Source organism: Protopterus annectens, chromosome 4.part0 (genome assembly GCF_019279795.1).
Source record: "Protopterus annectens isolate FY-2018-M chromosome 4.part0, PAN1.0, whole genome shotgun sequence".
Taxonomy (NCBI): domain Eukaryota; kingdom Metazoa; phylum Chordata; order Ceratodontiformes; family Protopteridae; genus Protopterus; species Protopterus annectens.
The window spans coordinates 971,013,993-971,033,992 of NC_056733.1; the positions used below are offsets into that span (position 1 = coordinate 971,013,993).

The 20,000-nt window shown below is 40.5% G+C and overlaps 1 protein-coding gene across 1 annotated transcript in view; it reads right to left on the minus strand.

The window, feature by feature from the left end:
* The window catches only part of LOC122799703 (A disintegrin and metalloproteinase with thrombospondin motifs 2-like), a 2,689,413-nt gene that overhangs the window by 2,334,910 nt on the left and 334,503 nt on the right, over positions 1–20,000 (minus strand). The gene's annotated exons all lie outside the window — the stretch shown is intronic.

Here is a 20,000-nt window from a genome sequence, read left to right on the forward strand (position 1 = left end):
AACATGCATTCCTTAAACTGCCTTTCTTGTGGTTTACCTTTTTCCCTTGCTGTTCAACAATTTTCACACTGTCTGCTGCCAGGAAAGTCAAAGATATGAAGTAGCTGAAAGTGCGAGAAAGTGACAAGAAGAACTGATGCGTTTTAATCGCCACAAAGCCTGGAAAGTGGAAATAGGTCTGACTGAATTCATGTGGAAGCTGAAAACCTGGCTAGTTATAAAGAATCATGCAATGCACAGATACTCTAACAAATTCATGCTGTGTTGAATCCCAGGGGCAGGAAAAAAACTAGTTTCTAATATGAGTGTTCTAAAGAAAACAGCACTTTATTCCTAATTCTAGCTCTGAATTTTAATTGTAGTCTTTGTGAAAGCTATGTAAAACTGACAGTAAAACTGCCTTAAGTTTAAAAACATAAAATTATAAGTACAAATAAGTTACCGACAGTTCTACTAATTAAACTATACAGTATGTATGTAACAGGCACATTAACAAAGACACTGGTGGTGTGTACTGGAAAATGCTCTTCTACTCTCCAGTATCACTAAAACAAAATGCACCTACAGAATCAGCAGGGCAGAAATTATTCTAATGTCAACTGCTTGCAAAATATTCAATAACACGGATGGGTTAAGTGATGTTTAAAATTCCAGACCACAATGTCTGTATAATGCAGTACAAACATATCAGACCGATCATGACCGTTTACCTTCATCATCCCAAATAGCTGCATGCGTTAGGTTTTAGCATGCACAATTATTTTAAGTAGATTTCTTACAGGGTCTTTATTTTTTCTTTCACCTTACTGGGGATTAAAGGTGAATGCTTAACTGATATATTTTGTACAAAGACAAAGAAGGAATAAATTTCCCAAAGCAAAGGAAAATTACTTTTGCAGACATGAAAACTACAGCAGCGGCAGAGATCTATGGAAAAAGTTATCATTTTTCTGTTACCTCATGTTCTGTGATTCAGGCACTTGTTTCTCAGAGAATGTAAACTAAACTTGAAAACGTAGAAAAATTGATATAATTGTTATGTTTTTATAAAGCTGCGACTGTAACGTTAAGTAACCGCAGAGTGTACAAGCAGATCGTAAGCGTTCACTTATTCACCTGTTGTATTTTCTTCTTTTCTGCTCCATTACTTTTGTAACCTTTTTCCCCAAATATGATTTTTTTTTCTCTTATGTAGGTAAGAAAGAGCCATGAAGTTCAGAAAGAAAAAATAAATAAAATGTCTTGGTATATGCCACTGAAAAGAGGGAACAGGGGACTGTTTAAAAGTGAAAAAGGTGTGTATTCTTCCCTCACCAACTCTTTTTCTGGAAGTCTGCTGAGCTGAAATCAGCCTAAAAATACTACATTTTTTCACTAATGTCAACTATTTTCTATCTGCACCTTAACACATAATTTTTAATGATTATTTTATCTTTTATTTTTATTTTAACCGCTTGGATAAATATCTAGCAATACTTACTTGCTGACAACAGCTTGCATTTCCAGTCGTGTATCGCTTGGTGAAATAAAAAGTACAATTGTGTACACTTACCATAAATGTAGATGTTCGAGTGTATTCACTGTTACAGTCATTACATTTGGGTAATCTGCTAGCAGGTTGCCCTCAGTTGGCCTGATTAACAAAGTCTTGGGTCCTGCGTCAGTTGCTATCCCTTCTTCCATGATGTCAGGTCATCAGGGGTATAAAACATGCAGCCGACGCCATTGCATCAGTTTTTCTTGCCCCAGATGTCAGGTGCTCCCCAAGTGGGGAGCAAAATATATATATATATATATATATATATATATATATATATATATATGTAATATATATATATATATATATATATATATATATATATATATATATATATATATATAATATATATGTATATATATATATATATATATATATGTATATATATATATATATATAATTTAAAACACAAAACATATACCTCCAAACAAAAGCAAATACACCAAAAAGGCTTTTAAGCATAGTAAAAGAAAGGAGAGGTATAGTAAGAGAAAAACAGGGGGCTGGAGGGAGAGTAACCAGGGCTGCAACAGTGAATACACTCAAACATCTACATTTATGGTAAGAGTACACAACTGTACAATGTTCTTCGTGTTTCACTGTTGCAGTCATTACATTTGGGTAGAATCCCAAAGCTATGGTTCGGAGGATGGATTTATACAGCATTAGGAGCAGCCATAAGGCCCTGGAGGACAGCAGCGGCAAAGCCTGCTCTGGATTTAGAGAAGAGAGGTAAATGGTAATGTTTGGTGAATGTATGAACTGAGCTCCAAGTAGCAGCTTCTAGAATGTCTCTGGTAGGAACCCCTCTGAGAAAGGCTGCAGAAGTAGATGCAGCTCTGGTGGAATGAGATCTGATCCCCTTGGGGATACGTTTACCATGGTGCATATAGCAGAAACGAATACAATGGCTTATCCATTTGGAAATAGTCTGCTTTGAAATAGCCTTTCCCTCTGCCCCTGCAGCAAATGCCACCAATAGTTGTTCAGATTTTCTTAGAGATTTTGTCCTGTTTAAGTAGAATCTAGGTTGTCTGTGTACATCCAATGAATGCAGAATCCATTCAACCTTGTTCTGTGGATTGGGAAAGAAAGTTGTCAGATGAATGGTCTGATTAAGAGCCACACTGGATACCACCTTAGGCATGAAAGATGGATTGGTCCTAAGAGACACCCTGTCTGGATGAAAAATAATGAAAGGCTCCACTGCCATAAGAGCCTGTAATTCAGAAATCCTTCTAGCTGAAGTGACTGCTAAAAGGAAAGATTTTTCCAAGGAGAGAAATTTTAGGTCTGTAGTAGCAGCTGGCTCAAAAGGAGGGAGAGTGAGTTTTTCCAAAGCAAAATTGAGGTCCCATGCAGGAGGTGGCGCTCTCCTGGGAGGTCTTAAATTTTTGGCCCCTCTAAGATACTGCATTAGCAGAGGATGAGAGAAGAGGGGAGGTTCTGTGTTGCAATGAGCTGAAATGGCAGGGGCATGGATTTTTATGGAAGAAAAAGATAGGCCCTTGTGAAGCATCTCAGTTAAATATTGCAGAATCTGAGGAATATTGGGCATTGCTGTGCTTATTCCTTGTGATTGGTTCCAGGCACAGAATCTTTTCCATTTGTCAGCATAAGATTTTCTAGTACTAGGCCTTCTAGCTTCCAAAATGACATCCATCACAAGAGATGCCAAGAGTGAAATTAGTTGATTAGCCATGCTGCAATATTCAAAGTTTGGAGCTGAGTGTGCAGAATTTGGTAGTTCTGCTGAGACAGTAGCTAAGGTGTCTGAGGCAGGTGCCACAGAGGAAGGTGTGTCACATTGCGCAGAAGTGGGTATCGGTGTTGGCGAAGCCAGTCTGGAGCAATCAGAATCATTTTTGGTTTGTCCTGTCTGACCTTTAGAAGAACTTTGGAGAGCAGAGGCAGCGGGGGAAAAGCACAGACTGATAGGAATGTGTACCCCCCTGTTTGTTTATGTACCACATAACTGTGGTGTTGTCTGTCTTTATCATTAGTTGTCCTGGATGAAGGTAGTCCTTGAAGGCTGTCAGTGCATTCTTTACAGCTAGCATCTCTTTCTGATTGATATGTAGGTGCATTTGATTTGGGCTCCATTTGCCCTGAATGCACTTTCCTGACAGATGAGCCCCCCAAGCATAGTCTGATGCGTCTGTAGTTAGGGTTTGGGCAGCAGGGGGTGGAGTGAGTGGCAGTCCCTTGTTTTGGTGGCAGGCCTCTGCCCACCATAGGAACTCTAGTTGCAGGCAAGGTATAATAGGAATCATTGTTTCCAGGCTGGACAATTTTGGCTCCATAAACTTTTTAAGTACCACTGAAGTTTCCTCATATGCAGTCTTGCATATGGAATTAGAAGAATGCAGGAGGCCATGAACCCCAAGGCTTGCAGAATTTGTCTTGCAGATAGCAGGGTTTTTGTGGCCACCTGTTTGAAGTAAGTCACTGATTGAATTTGCTTTTCTGGCATAAGGTAAATCATCTGGAAAGTTGTATTCAAGCTTGCACCCATGAATGTAATTTTTTTGTGAGGGTACCAGCTGAGATTTCTTTTCATTTATGGTGTACCCTAGACAAGTTAGAACCCTTTTTACAAATTCCAGATGCTTTAGAAGAATGTCCTTGTTTTCTGCCTGAATTAGACAATCGTTCAGGTATGGATATATTTGAATATTTCTTTGCCTGCAAAATGCAATTACTGGAGCCAAGCACTTTGTGAAGACCCTGGGTGCAGTAGATAAGCCAAAGGGTAGTGCAGAGAACTGGTAATGCAAGTACCCTGCTTTGAAGCGGAGGTATCTTCTGCAAGATTCCATGATTGGGATATGCAGGTAAGCCTCTTTTAAGTCTACAGTTACCAAACAGGCATCTTTGCCTAGCATAGGTAGTAACTGTTGAAGAGTCAGCATCTTGAATTTTGGAATGTCTAGAAATGTGTTTAGAGTGGATAAGTCCAGAATTGGACGCCATGATTTGTCTTTTCTGGGTACCAGGAAAAGTCTTGAATAGAAACCTTGTCCCTTTTCCTCTTCTGGTACTGGTTGGATAGCCCCCATATTCATGAGGGACATAATTTGTTTTTGGGCCTCTGCCCACTGATTTGGGGGCAGATCTGGCCATCCATTTGGGATTGGCAACGTGTGGAAATGAAATCTGTATCCCTGGGATACTATATTTAGAACCTATTTGTCTTGGGTAATAAGTTGTCAGTTTTGTGCATGAAGTGCCAGTTTTCCCCCCAAAGGGATGGCTAAAAGTTAAGTGCTTGGTGATTGTAGAGGGAAGTCATTGAGACTGTTCACCATAGGGAGGTGCCTTGTTGTTTCCACATTTGGAGGTGGAGGCACCCCATTGTTTTGTTCTAAAAGTTCCTTATGACTGAAACTTGGAGCCTTTGGAATGGCTGGATCAGACTTGAGCGGCTCTCGAAGGGACTAGAAAGGACCAGTTCTTAGTAGGCCAGTGCCTACTAAATCTTGGAGGTTGCACTTGTAAGAAATCTTTCACAGTTTGCATAGATTTAGCTTTATCTTCCATCTTTTTTAACATGTCTTCAGCCTTATTACCAAAGAGACGGTCCTGTTGTAAAGGAGTATCCAACAATTTTGCTTTAACATGATCAGGCAGAGTTTGCTCTTTGAGCCAAGCATGCCTTCTTAGCACAGATCCAGTTACAGCAGCACTGCAAGAGGCCTCTAAGGAATTAAAACCACATTGCAAAGTATGTTTTCCAACTTGTTCAGCTGAATGTAATAAATCCTGTAAATCTTTACTTTCCACACAGTCAGAAATCAACATCATTTTCTGTTTAAGTAGTCCCATAATATGCTGTTGATATTTAAGCATATGAATTGACAGTTTAAAGCCCTGATTGCCAAGGTTGCAGAAGTGTAAACCTTCTTATCCCATCTGGAGCATTTCTCCCCGGGCCTCCACTGGAAACAGGCTCTGTGGAACCTAGTCGGACTTTCCCAGTCAACAAATGATAAATAAATACATAAATAAATAAATAAAAATCTATCCAGTGCCCTGGAAGCTCTATCAGAAGGGGTAGGATTTTTAGCAGTAAAGGCCTTAATGCCCTTGGCTCCCTGAGAAATGGTTTCAGGATCAGCAGTAGGATTTTTGAAAAGGAATTTGTGGGAGTCAGGAACCTTGCAGTGTCTGTCTGGCTTGCTAGGAGCCAGAGGCAGATAATCAGGAGTCATACTAGATTCTGAAAAAACATCATCAACAATGTCGAGAACAGGAGGTATAGCCAATGGCCTATGCTGAGGAAGAAGAAAATCCCTAAGTCTCTTTTTAGATTCAGAGAATTCCTGACTTTCCCAGTGGAAATGTTCCCTTAAGGTATGTAAAGTTTCCCCAAAAGAGAAATCCTCAGGGATAGAAGCAGAAAGAATGGAATCTTCTGCGTCAGAGTCCTCATAAGTAGGAATAGACAAATCCTGTTCATTAGAAAAGTCAGAAGAAACAGAATCCTGATCAGAAGATACATAATCAATGTCTTGCCTAGGCCTCTTAGCAGGAGGGGGTTGGCTACCCCTGATCAAGGTAATTAAATCTTCAGCCATTTTGATCATTTGTTTTTTAGGCATAGTGGCCTGCACACGTGTCCCAAGCATTGTTTTTTTAGACATAGAAGTAGATTTTGGCCTTAGTTTTGAAGATGGTGTCGGTTTAATATACAAATCTTTAGGCCTGAAAACACCATCAGAAGCCGGTGCCTGCACAGCGGCTCCAGACCCATCTAAGGTAGAGACATCCTCGGGTTCAATACTTAAAGCATCTCGCGGCATATCGGACTCCGAATGGGTCTCAGTAGAGACCTGCGAATCAAAAGCAGCAGGCCTCAGACGCTGCGAAAGCGCCTCACTGAGTACCGGTGAACTAGCAACTGGCTTAGGAGAAGCATCATCATCAGTTTTGGACGTAGACGGACTGTCTCTGTCTTTTTCTTTGTGTTTTTTAGGTATTCTGGTAGTCGGATTGCAAACCGACATCATTTCTGGATAGTTAAATTGTGAGCCAAAATATTTAGAAGCAAAAATGTAACAACGTTTAATAGTACGTTGATTAAATCTAGCACAAAACCAACAGCAAGGTACGTTATGATCAGGGCCTAGGCAAGGAATACAGTACAAATGAAAATCCTTATGAGGTATTTGCTTCCCACAAGTAATGCAATTATTAACTTTTACTGACATCGGTAAGGAGCAAGAAAAAGTTTCCTCAATGGGGTACTTAGCTTTTAGTTGAAGACTTTGGTTCTGAAACTCAAAAACGAAAATTTCAGGAGTCGGACGACCGGCACTTGCAAATTGCTTCTGCTTTGGGCACCGCATGGCAAGAAAGACTGATGTAATGGCGTCGGCTGCATGTTTTATACCCTTGGTGACCTGACGTCATGGAAGAAGGGACAGCAACCAACGCAGGACCCAAGACTTTGTTAATCAGGCCGACTGAGGGCAACCTGCCAGCAGATTACCCAAATGTAATGACTGCAACAGTGAAACACGAAGAACATTACAGACCTCTTAACTTTATTGTTCAAGAGAATCGTCAGTCAGATGAGAGTGTACGATTTATAAAATTTTCACTGCACTGATTACTGCTTGTAAACCAATGTGTAATGGACTTACCCCTCATTTTGCTATGCAATGTATCATGACATGGTAATAACCATTCTATTCTGCTATCAAGCCACACACAAAAACACGTGTATATATATATATATATATATATATATATATATATATATATATATATATATATATACACACGCACACACACACACACACACACACACACACACAAAAAGAAGAGTGTTGGGGCCTGCCAGCTGCAATGTAGAACATTCTGGCAAAAGAAAACTGCTTTGCCCCCAACTGCTAAGAAGCTCTGTTCAATTCTTGTGTCATCGTAGTCTGAAATGGTCTTCTCTGGAAATTAAAGGCTGGCTTTAAGCATATCCATGTACTCAGCTGTCTGTAACCCCCAATAACATGTACGTGTGATGGTCACACTACACCCGCTGACTGAAATATGCTAAAAGCTGTAAACAGCTGATTTATAACCAATTATGTACAAATGGTTATGGCAATCACTATGGTGCAGCTTATCAGCTTTCCACAGTGCAGAAAATACTTTCTCCTAGACAAATAGCTCAGCGGATGGAGGGTCACTGTAGACAAATGCACTGAAACATTAATGTGAAACCAGGGAAAGGGAGGGGCAACTCTGCACATGCACAGATACTTTTAGGATCATAGGAGATTACTAGGCAATCGACCCAGAGGTAATTTTAAACATAGAAGTTTCAACCCAATATAATACCATAAAAGTACAAGTCAATACCCAAGATTTCATTTAGCGATGACTGCCCATGAGCTGCGGGCACTTTCTCCAGTAAGAATTTAGAGTGCCCCATTCACTCATCCAGGTTCCTCTTGATCAGTGTCATATAGGTGCTCTGTTTCACATGAATTGACAGCCTGTTTCAAAGAACTGGCAGTCGGTGGGAGATAAATCTGTCCCTCCAACATGTCCTGTTTAAGTCACAGGCCATACTTAAGTCCCTGGGACTGGCAGACCTGGACATTTTTGATTTACGGATATGCAGTAAGTTCATTAGATTTGGGTATTGGGTTACTCTGTAGGCGAGGTGCAAGTCTCCCCTAAGAATTCTATATGATACAGAGTACAGTGACAGGGACTTTAGTCACTCCATGTAAAGCACATGCTGGATGCCCTTTATCTTTGTTGGAAACCTCTGAGGTCTCTCTAATTGCTGCAGGTGCTTAGTATGGTACATACAGAATGGGGCATTATACTCTATTATCGGCCAATTATAGGGGGGTTATAACTTCTTTTACTCTCGAGGTGATGCCTTTACTAATCAAATGAGTTACATGGAAAGCTTTCCTTACAATGGTAGACACATGGTGGTCGAAGTTAAGGTTGCGGTCAACCTGTGATCCCAGGTCCCTTACCTCTTCATGGGTACTTAGGATATTGTTGCTGATTTGATAATGTGAAGAGACATTGTTTGTGCCAAAGGGAATGATGATGCATTTCTTCACATTCAGTTTGAAACAGTGACTAAGACACCAGTCATTGGTCTCCATAAGACCCTCCTGGAGTATACTGACATCATTTGGGGATTCAATAATTGCACCCAGTTTGCAGTCATCTGTAAACTTGATCAGCCACAACCCTTTAGTTTTGACCTGAACTTCTGAGAAGTATATACCAAACAGTAGGGGAACCAGCACTGACTGCTGTGGCACCCCACTGGTAACAGGTCTGCTGGTTGATGTGGAGTCACCCACTTTCATAGTGTGTGTCCAGTTTGTGAGCCAGTTGGCAACCTATCTTACAACAAAGGGGTTTACATTCAGTTTGCTAAGCTTATTGGTAATGCCTGAATGTGGGATTGTTTCAAAAGCCTTTGCCAAGTCGAGGTATGCTGTGTGCACAGATGTGCCCTCATCAACAGCTCTTGTCACACCTTCAAAGAAATCCACCAGATTTAACAGGCAGGATCTGCCCTTCATGAAGCCAAATTTGGTAGGATCCAGGGTTTGGAGGCCACCTATGTCTTTATTTATGAGATCCATGATAACATTTTCCATGGCTTTACAGATAAGGCTGGTCAGGCTTATAGGCCTGTAATTCCCTGGGTCTGTTGCTAGGCCAGCTTTGTGGAGGGGAATAACTGTAATTGTTCTCCATTCTGCAAGAACAAAGCCTGTGGTTATGATTGAAAAGGGTACTTAGTGGTGATGCTAATTCATGTTTTAGCCTGTTTAGAAGAAGGTGGGGGGAGTTTGGGGGAGGGTTTGTTGTAAGTTAGGAGGGGTTAAAGGAGTGAAATTTTCACCAAACCTATCTGCTAACAAGTTTGCTATCTCTGTGCGTCAGTGTGTGTGATACCATTGGTCACTAGTTCTGCACATGCTTGAGTTCTACCCTTTAGTTTACATACGTAGCTGTAAAAGGCCTTATGGTTATCCTTGGTAGTATTGGCTAGGTTTCTCTCAAAGGAGCTCATGGATGATTTGACAAGTTGTCTTATTTGCCTGATATGGCTGAGGAGGGTGCTTTTCCATTGTTGGGTCCTTGTCTTTGTTTTCTTGGACAGCAACTTTTTGCATTTATTCTAGAGTTTGTTGATGCCGGAGGTCCACCATGGCAGCTTGATTTTACTTGGGGCTCTGGCTTTGATTCTATCTGGTACAGCTGAGTTTATACACTTATTCAAGTGATTGTACAGGGATTTAGTGTAAGCTTCGGCATAGTTACCACTTTCAGCTTGGGGTGGGACATGGAATGCATTTATACCTTCACCTAGGAGGGTATAGGTTGCCTTGGTGAAGTTTTTTAGTCTGATTTCACCCTTTTTGAGTTCTGGTGTTAGTGTCAATTTGAAGGTGACTGATTTGTGGTCAGTTTTAACTAATCAGGGTCCAACAGTTGCAGCAGTGCCCCTGTTTGACATGTTGGTGAGGACCAGATCTAGAATGTTTGCTCCTCTTGTCATGGTATGGACAATTAGCTCCAGGGCATTTGAATTCCCAAAGTCAAGGAATTTTTGTGGTAGGGAGTTTGGGCTAGAATAGGTTTCCTAGCTGATGGTGGGATAATTGAAATCCCCCCATAACCAGTGTATTCAGTAAAATTTGGATTGTCTTCAGTTCGGTTAAGTAGGCTTCATGCGTGTTGTGACCCATGAAGGAGGATCTATAACTGGCTAGGACTTGAATGGGGGTCTTACCCACCATAACCTGGACCTGGAGTAACTCCATGGAGTTGTCCAGTCTAACTAGACAGGAGGTGATTTTATTGAAACACCACCTTCTTTGGATTTCACATGTTCATTTTGCAGTCTAAAGGTGTGGAAGGCATTGTAACCTTGCACAGCTGGGGTACTTTCTGAGGCCTTAAACCAGGTCTCTGTGACTGCACAGTCATCTTCATCTTGTAGTGATAGAAGTGCTTCAGGGATTGCAGGTTTTGATTTAAGCTCCTAGCATTTAGCAACATGACCCTTATTTTGTTCCGATTAATTCATTTCACTTTGGCAATGTTGTTTCTAGGACCTTGACTAAAAAAAGGCACTTTGGGGGTAGCAAGAGCCTTTGCCAGCAGCCAAAAGCCTTGGGGTGCCAGGTGCAAACAGTCTCTGACAAAGCAGTGAGGTTTGTCGACCATGGCTTCCCAGGCAGACAGAAGCTGGATCCCCTTGGAATGACACCATAAACTTAGCCATTTACTGAAATCAATAATTTTTTTTTACACTGTGGCATCATTCTATGTGAGGGTAGTATGCTGCTCAAGGATAGGGACATACCTGCTTGGGACACATACTCAGAGCTCAACCATATCTCTCTTCATATAATCCAATGAGGTACGTCTCAGGTCATTCACACCAACATGAACTATGATAGAGTCAGAACAGTAGTTGTTGCTGAGAGACCTGAGTCCATGCGTGATTTGAGGAATCCTGCACTGGACAGGCAGCTGACCTTAGGTAGCAGTATTTAATATTATTTTTTTAATAGTAGACAAGCCCAAGGAGTGCTGTGTGGTAACAGAAACATTTAAAATATGTTCTTGATTTGTGAGGCTTTCTCTCTGATTTCAGCTAAGAAGCGGAGGAGGTAGAAAGGGGTTACAATGGGTTGCACCGAACTGTTTTGATAGCAGCAGGATGAGATATTTGTGGCTCATTATTTTGATTGTATTCATTCTCTTGTTCTCAGGTAGATATCTGGGATGTACAGTCATGCAAAGTGGTTGTAACTGATGGTTATTTGTGTGTGTGTGTGTGTGTGTGTGTGTGTGTGTGTGTGTGTGTGTGTGTGTGTGTGTGTGTGTGTGTGTGTGTGTGTCTGTGTGTGTGTGTGTGTGTGTGTGTGTGTGTGCATACATGCCTGTGTCCATGCACATGTGTGTGTCTGTCTGCACGCACATCTGTGTGCATGTGTCGAAGCACATGCGTCTGTGTTTGTGTATGTGTGTATATCTATGTGCATGTGCATCTGTCCAAGTGTGCACGTGTGTTTTTCTGCCCATATCTGTGTGTCTATGTGAGCATGCATGTGTCTCTTCATATGTGTGTGTGCGTGTGTGCATGAATGCGTGTGTGAGTGCATGTGTGTGTGTTTCCATGTTGGTGAAAATGACCTGAGATGTACTTCTCTAAACTATATGAAGACAGACATCATGGAGATCTCGGAATATGTGTCCCAGGCAGGTATGATCCTAGCACTGAGCAACATTTTACTGTCTCCAAGGATGATGCCTCAATATGTTCAGAAGATGACTGACTTTAATAATTGGCTTAGATTCTGGTGTCATTCTAAGGGGGTACAATATTTGTCAGCATTAAAGAAGATGGTCAACAGACCATGCTGCTTTGCAGGGATGGTCTGTACCTCTCCCCTTCAGCCTCTCAAGTATCAGCTAAAACGCTATCCTCTCCATACTGCATACTGCCTTCTTTAGGCAATGCCAAACTGAAAGCGCTTCTGACATAGCAAATCAAAACCAAGGAAATCTAAAGGTGTTACTGCTCAATGCTAGGAAACTAAACAAAATACATGACTCCCTACAAGGTCTCCCCACCCTACAGAATACTATTGTCTATGCGGTCACTGAGACATGGTCTGAAGCCATGGACAGCACACTGGCAGTGTAAGGCTATAATGGCTTCCACGCATTTAGACCAGCTAATACAGAGACATGGACTAAATGTGGACTTATCTCAATTTATACCAAAAATAAATATACCTCAAGACTGGTCAAACAGGACGATGTTTCTATAGTCTATACTCCTCCCTCATTAGACCAATAATTGAGTATAACACCCCATTTGATATGTACCGCTCCATACATCTGCACCAACTTGAAAGGCCACAGAAATACCTCACAAATAGAATCCATGGCCTCTAACACCTGTCCTATGTGGACAGGCTCAAATCACTATCACTCTACTTGGTATCATACAGATTTGCTCAGGGGTGATCTGTGTCTCGCCTACAAGGCAATCTCAGACCCTGCCCTACCAGAGATGCTCCACGTCCGCAAATCTAACTCCTTATGCATTACCCACTTGTAGGCCTAAATCTAATATGAGACATCAACAAAACCTGCTGGAGAGACAGATTTGTCCCATCTCTGGAACAGACTTCTCATGCATGTCAAACAGAGTGCCTTGCTGACCCTCTTCAAGTGCAACCTTGATGAGTGGATGGGTAACCACAAATTTGTTTCAGGGTTTCCACCTGTGTCCCTCATTGACAGGGTCAACAGATGCTAACTGAAGTTTCTTTTTTGGGGATAAACTTGACTAGGCTTGTAAGGGCCCCAGGGCCATTATCCTAGTAACCTCATATAATCCTATAATGGACTTGAGCATCTCCACATTCAAATCACCATAGGAAAATCCCAAACCACTTCCTTGCAAGCTATAGATCCCCCTCTATGACCCATGATACCCATAAAATGTATTTAAACTACTTGGAAACACTCACCATCCAACCCAATATCATATTCAGGGCTGACTTTAATTACTCCATTATTAACTAGGAATTATATATGACACCAAACATGCATTAACAAAGCTACCACAAAAACTGAGAAAAAACGTAAATCAAGCACCAAAACGAAATCCAGCAGAAGTCACCAAATAAATCCAAGTAAATAAAGGTCACGAACACTTTTATTAGACAGTAAGTTAAAGTGCTTTTCATCTACTTAGTCAGTAGACTTCCTCAGAACTTAAACATAAAGTGTACAATCAGCTTAAATAACCCCATACATACATCAACAGCTGACAATAGTAAAATTCAATCACTTCTGATCAGCTCTTAAAGACATATCCCACAAATAAAGTAACATCACAATGAACCCTTAGTAAATGCAATACTGTGTAAATGCCTTGAAATATTAAAATATTTATTCTTTTATCAAAAAGAACTCTAAAAATAATAATGTAAATGCTTAAACACCCCTTTAACATTAAAACCTGCCACTACATAACTGAAAACTCTATTGTCTTAAACTCTTCAACTTCAGCACACAGCTAATTGAACACAGGTCATTAAGACCTGGAAATGAATAAGAGTTCAATTTTATCTGCCATTTCAATTCTTTCTCTTCTAGTAACAAATGAAGAGGAGCACCTTGGTGGTTGTCAAAAATTTGATCTATTATTATAAATTTAAACTGGTGGTCCTTAAATAGAGAAATGTGTTTTGCTAACGCATTCTCTTGTTTATTTCTCTTTATGGCATAAAGATGTTCATAAATTCGGTCCTGGAGTCTACATTTGGTCTTACCCACGTAGAACCCAGGGCATTGTTGGCAAAGTGCCAAGTAAACTACCATACGAGAATTACAATTTGTTCTATATTTCAAATTGTAAGATTTTCCATTAATATTAAATTTATTTGTTTCGAAAATACTACTACACCTGTTACAGCTCTGACATTTAAAAGTACCAGGAGTTTTAACAAAGGAGGTTGTTCTAATAAGTTTTTCAAATTACTTCCTCTCCTAAATGTAATTTCGGGTCGTGTCCCCAACCTGTTGTAAAGTAATGAATTAGTTTTAAAAATGTCCCAGTTCTTTTTAATAATGTCAACTGTAACATAACTATTAATGTTAAAAGTTAAAATAAGTCTAGGGTGGTTTTCCTTATTAACGTTAGTGGAATTTGTCAAAAAATCATTAGGTGCATTTGAAAAAACACTCAAAGTCATTTCTTCACTAGTCTCAGGTGTATCAATGCGTGCACTCAATATAGGTTTAAATACGCCTGTGTGTCTTTTAAAAGTAACTTCTTTTATAAGTGCTTCCAAAAGGGGAGGGGGGTACCCCCTAAGTGTAAACATTGATTTCAAGTGTTCGCATTCATCCCTAAAGTCAGAATCCAAACTTACAATTCGGGCTGCTCTCACAAGTTGTCCTTTAACAACGGATCTCTTTTGAAAGTTAGGGTGACAACTGGTAAAATGTAACAGTGAGTTAGAGTATGTAGTTTTCCTATGAATAGTAGCTACACATGCTTTCAATTCATCTTTCTTCTCTAACCATATGTCTAAGTAAGCAACAGCACTTGTACTAAAAGTCGAGGTAAATTCCAAAACGATAGTAGAAGAATTAAAAACCTCAATAATACTTTGACCAAATGCTTCATCACCTTCAAATAATATAAATATATCATCCAGGTATCTGGTGTAGAAACGAATTTTCTCATTCAAAAGGTTGTTGTTAAAAACATGTTCTCTTTCCCAAAATGCCATCACTATATTTGCTATACTAGCCCCATACACCCTGAAAACACTGCTGCCTAAGTAGAGCTGTTCACAGAAACTCTATACAAGCATGTTACTACCTGCATAGAGGCAGCTATACCCACCAGGAGGAAGTACAGAATTAACTAAAAAAAACAAGCTCCCCTGGTGGAATCACAAAATCAACAGGTTGTATAACAGAAAGAAAAACAATCATGGCAAAAATTAGGAGGTGCAGCACCCAGCAGGATAAAAGCACTCTCATCAAACTTAACAAAATACCCAGAGGACAAACATTGTCTACCAAAGCCAAACTGGAGGTAAATTTGGCCTCCCAGGCCAAGGACAACCAAAAGGTATTCTTTAGCTATGTCTGCAACTTCAAAGACAATATGCAATTGTGTGCAGAGCTCATTATTAATGAAGTCACCTATACTGAGCCAGAAGGTATAGTAAACCTACTAGACAATAAACTCAGCTCCAACTTTACCCCTCTCCCCCAATCTCCCCTCAGGAAATACCATCAACTATAACTGCCCTTACCATGACTAGGAAACAGGTCCTTAATGCTCTCTCTCTAAGGCCAAGAACACTGCATCAATTGGCCAAGACAATATCCCAGGAAGCCTTCTAAATAGCATGAAACATGACCTATCAGTCCCACTAAAATTGTTATTTAACTGTAACCTCCAAACAGGCTTCATACCTCATGAATGGATACTGGCAACAGTCATCCCTCTGCACAAAAGTTGGCCAAACACAGACCCTGGAAATTAGAGATCCATAAGTCTCACTAACCTCATACGGAAAGCCATGGAAAGAATTATCATAGAAATGATGCATAATACCACAGAAAGTCTCCAAACACTGAACCCTACACATTTTGATTTTTGTAACGGGAGGGCACAAATGGTTCTCACTGCCAACTTTGATTTTGCCAAGGCATTTGACACAATAATCCACTCAGGCATTGTTGTCAAATTCAAGAGGTTACATATAAGCCCGTATATAAACCAGATGATAGTTGGGAGGGTGGCCTAATGGTTAAGTTGTTTGCCTTACAAACACAAAGTGAAGGGTTTGAATCTCACAAGGGATAATTGGCTAGGTTTAAAATGGCTCTATGAGCCTATGAGCGAACTGGCTCATAGACAGGACCCAAGGAGTTAGAATTGTGGAGTCCACATTTACAAAGAATTCAATCACAAGCAGAGTCCCTCACAGATCAGTCCTGAGACCACTCCTTTTTTGCATTTACTTCTCTGAGGTCAAGGCAAATGGAAATGACCCCACTTACTAAGTTTGCAGAAGACTGCAAATTAAGAGCTGTCATAGAATCCCACCAACACAAAAGGACAGTGCAGTAGTCAGGGAGTTGAGGAAACACATAGTAATCAAGCCTTTGACCATCACATTACTACAGTAGTGAGGAAATCATTCTATGTTGTGCAACTTCTAAACAATGGTATGGCATCTAGGTTCAAGGAGGCCATTGTTCCACTGTATTCGGTATTCATCAGATCAATCCTTGAGTACACTGTCCCCTATGCTATGTAGCTAACCAGCACATCCAACAACTGGAACGTTCACAGAATTTCCTCACTAAAAGTATACTGGGAGTAAGTAACGTGCACTGTGCAGACCACTTAAAGGCCCTATCCCAGTATTCTGTCTCCTACAGGCTTTAGACAGGAGATCTATGTATACAAGGCATTGTCAGACCCTACTCGGATGAAACTCATGCATATATGCAAAACAAACAACACCAGAACTGCCCATTCCAAAGACTTAAAATGTGCCTGTTATATAAAGAGGACCTGCTGGAGAGACAGGTATATGTCTCAGCTGGTACTGCAATGCAGGGTTAGAGTTAGTAGTGTGTACTCTAGTTTGCGGATTAGGACATTTCAAGCTACAGTGTAGACAGCTGGGAAGGACAGTAAGTGTGTATTCTGTAGTACAGTTTCAAATGCTACAAGGTTCTTCAAATAGTGATATCTAGGTGTTTGCTGAAGTTTAAAGATGGTTTTATGGGTAAGGCGAGATATTTCTGTTCAGAGACCACTAGAAAACTGCAGCCATTTCAGTTAGTGATATTAACATTGTTTTAAGTAGCTTTTAGAGACTGCCAAATATCATAATGCTTAACTTTAGCATGTTGATGAGCAGTTTATTTTGTTGTGTCCAATTGTATACAGATGTGAAACTTTCTTAAAGTTTGTTCTGCAGCTGATTAGAGTCTTGCTAGATTCAAACATTATATCATCAGCATACAAAATGATGTTGAGGTCTGTTACATCGGATGAAAGACTATTCATGAACAGCGAGAAAAGCACAAGTCCTAGTACTGATCGCTGAGGTATACCTGTATGTAGAGATCCTCATTAGAATGTTTACTATCTTGAAGGTAGGAGCCGAATCACTGAATGGTTGCTTGACCAAAGCAGAGTCTGCCCAGCTTGTGGAAAAGTAAGCTATGGCCGAAAGTCTCAAAGCCTCTAGCTATAACAATGAACAGTCCACCTGTTAATAGCGAGTTGTTCATATTGTTGATAATACTGTCTGTGCTTGATAATAAGGCAGACAGACAGTGATGGTGCTAAAAGAATTGTGAAATCCATGATGGACATCACACCACAGTCTGTATTTGTTAGTATGTTCAAACAGCTGTGTGTGTGTGTGTGTGTGTGTGTGTGTGTGTGTGTGTGTGTGTGTGTGTGTGTGTGTGTGTATGGGATCCGTCAATATGTTCAAAGTTTCACTACTTCGAACCCCACCTCACCAAGTCCACTTGTTCGAAGTAGTGAAACTTCGAACATTGACTTCGGCAGTCAAACTACAGCACAGAATGGGAATATTCCCTTTCCCCACTGTAGTGTGATCTCAGAGTTGGTATATTTAAGTAGGGGGTGTGTGGGGGGTACAGCCTCCCACATGGGGTGTGTAGGGGGGCTGACATGTTTTAGTGTTTTTTTTTTTTTTTGGGTAGCCCGGGGAACTAGACTTCATCAAAAGTGGACTTTCGCTGAAGTGTAGGGTCTACTGCTCTATTTCAAAAAAGTGTATTCCCGATGTAAAGCAGTAGACCCATATATATATATATATATATATATATATATATATATATATATATATATATAGGTCTACTTGAAAACACCGACATGCCAAAACACCGACGACGAGAACACCGAGACTGGAAGATTGACAACTGTGATGACCGACAGTTTAAAAGCCCGACGCTGAGAACACCGACATGTTAAGCTAAGTGTGCGATAGTGACAGACTTTAGGGTTAGGGGCGGGTTAAGTGAGTTAGGGTTAGGGTGCGGGTAAGGTAAGTGTGCAATAGTGACAGACTTTAGGGTTAGGGGCGGGTTAAGTGAGTTAGGGTTAGGGTGCGAGTAAGTTAAGTGTGCGATAGTGATGGACCTTAGGGTTAGTGTTTGGGTTAAGGTTAGTGCATAGATAGTTGTGTATGTAAGGTTTAGTGTAGGTTTGTAATGTTTTTGGTGTGCTTGTGCTGTGTGTGTGTTTTTTGGAAAAGGTATTTGTTTTGTTTTGTTGATTGTCGGGATTGTGGTTTTTCGGGCATGTGAAGTTTCGTGTTTTTAAACTGTCGGTCATCTCAGTTGTCGATCTTCCGGTCTCGGTGTTCTCATCGCCGGTGTTTTCAAGTAGACTTAAATGTATTTATTTATTTATTTCAGTTTGATTACTGGGGAGGTCCACTGGGCTTTGGGGCCCGTTTTCAGTGGAGGCCCGGGGAGAAAAGCTCCACAAGAACAACAGTATTTATTACAAAAGAGTTCAGACAAAAAATAATTTACAAAGATTAAACAGGATTTTACAAACAGTCTACAATAGTAATGTCCGATGGAAAAACATAGTAAAATATTAACACATTTAGTTAGGTTTCAGCACAAGAGAAAAATGAAGTAAAATATTCTGGGATGAAGAAAGCAGGAGGAGATAACTTTAGTTGCTCATGCAATTAGGAATATAGAAGAGAAGAAGAGAAAAAGATGGTCAGCCTAGGGTGACTTAGTAACTAATTCATCAGTAAAGATAATATATGAGTAGCTTATACAGCTAGTATTTTAGGAAGGGCGGAAGAGAGTTTAATTGAGAATGGGGGTTAGCCAGGAGAGAAGGAGGAGGAGGATTTGAAAGGTGTAGGTTGAAGAGTGCATTTGCAAATTTTATTAAGATAGAGGTGAGAATGAAGTAGGCCTTTGAAGTTATCTAGGTTGTTGCAAGATCTGAGAGAGGTGGGTAGGGCATTCCATTTTTTAGCAAGGGTGAAGAATAAAAGCTTTTGGCCAGCTGGGCGCTTAGGTTTTTGTACAGCAATCAGGTTTTGGTGAGAAGATCTAAGGGGTCTAGGAGGGTTATAGGGCAGAAGAATGTTTGAAAGAGCAGGACAGTTGGTTGGATGGAAAAGTAGTTTAAAGGCAATGGAGAGTTGGAGAAAGGTAAGTTGATTAGGGAGGGAGTTCAAGCCAATTTAGAGAGTGGAGGGGGGAGCAGTGGTGAGTGCTGGACTTGGCATTGGTAGCAAATTTGGATATTTTATTGTAGCATTGTTCCAGTTAGGAGGTGAGACTGGATGAAATATTAGTGAGCAGAGGAGCGCCATACAGTAGAGAGGGAAGGAGGTAAGTAGAGGCAAGGGTTAGCCTAGTGGAAGGAGACAGAAAGTGGTTATTTCTGTACAATAAGCCAAGTTTTATGTGTGTTTTTGATGTTTAGCTGGATATGATTACTGAATTTCAGGTGGTCATCAGTTATGACACCGAGAAGTTTGGTGGAGGTTACTATTTCAATAGTGGAGTTGGAAAGGCTGGTAATATGAAAGGAGTGTTTGTCTAGTGGTGAGGATTTGGAGGGTGGAAAGAGGAGGATCTTAGTTTTGTTGGCATTAAGGGAGAGGTGATTTTGGAACATCCAGTTTTCAGTGGTAGAAAATGCAGTTTGGGTAAGAGCTTGGAGTTCTGTTTGGTTAGGGGCATGGCAGATAAGAGTGGAATTGTCAGCGTATTGAACAATTGTGGTGTTGGGGATGGCTTTATGGAAGTCATTAATAAAGATGTTGAATAGTAATGGGCCAAGAATGGAGCCTTGAGGTACTCTAGTAGGTGTAGGAAGAAAGGTAGATGTAGC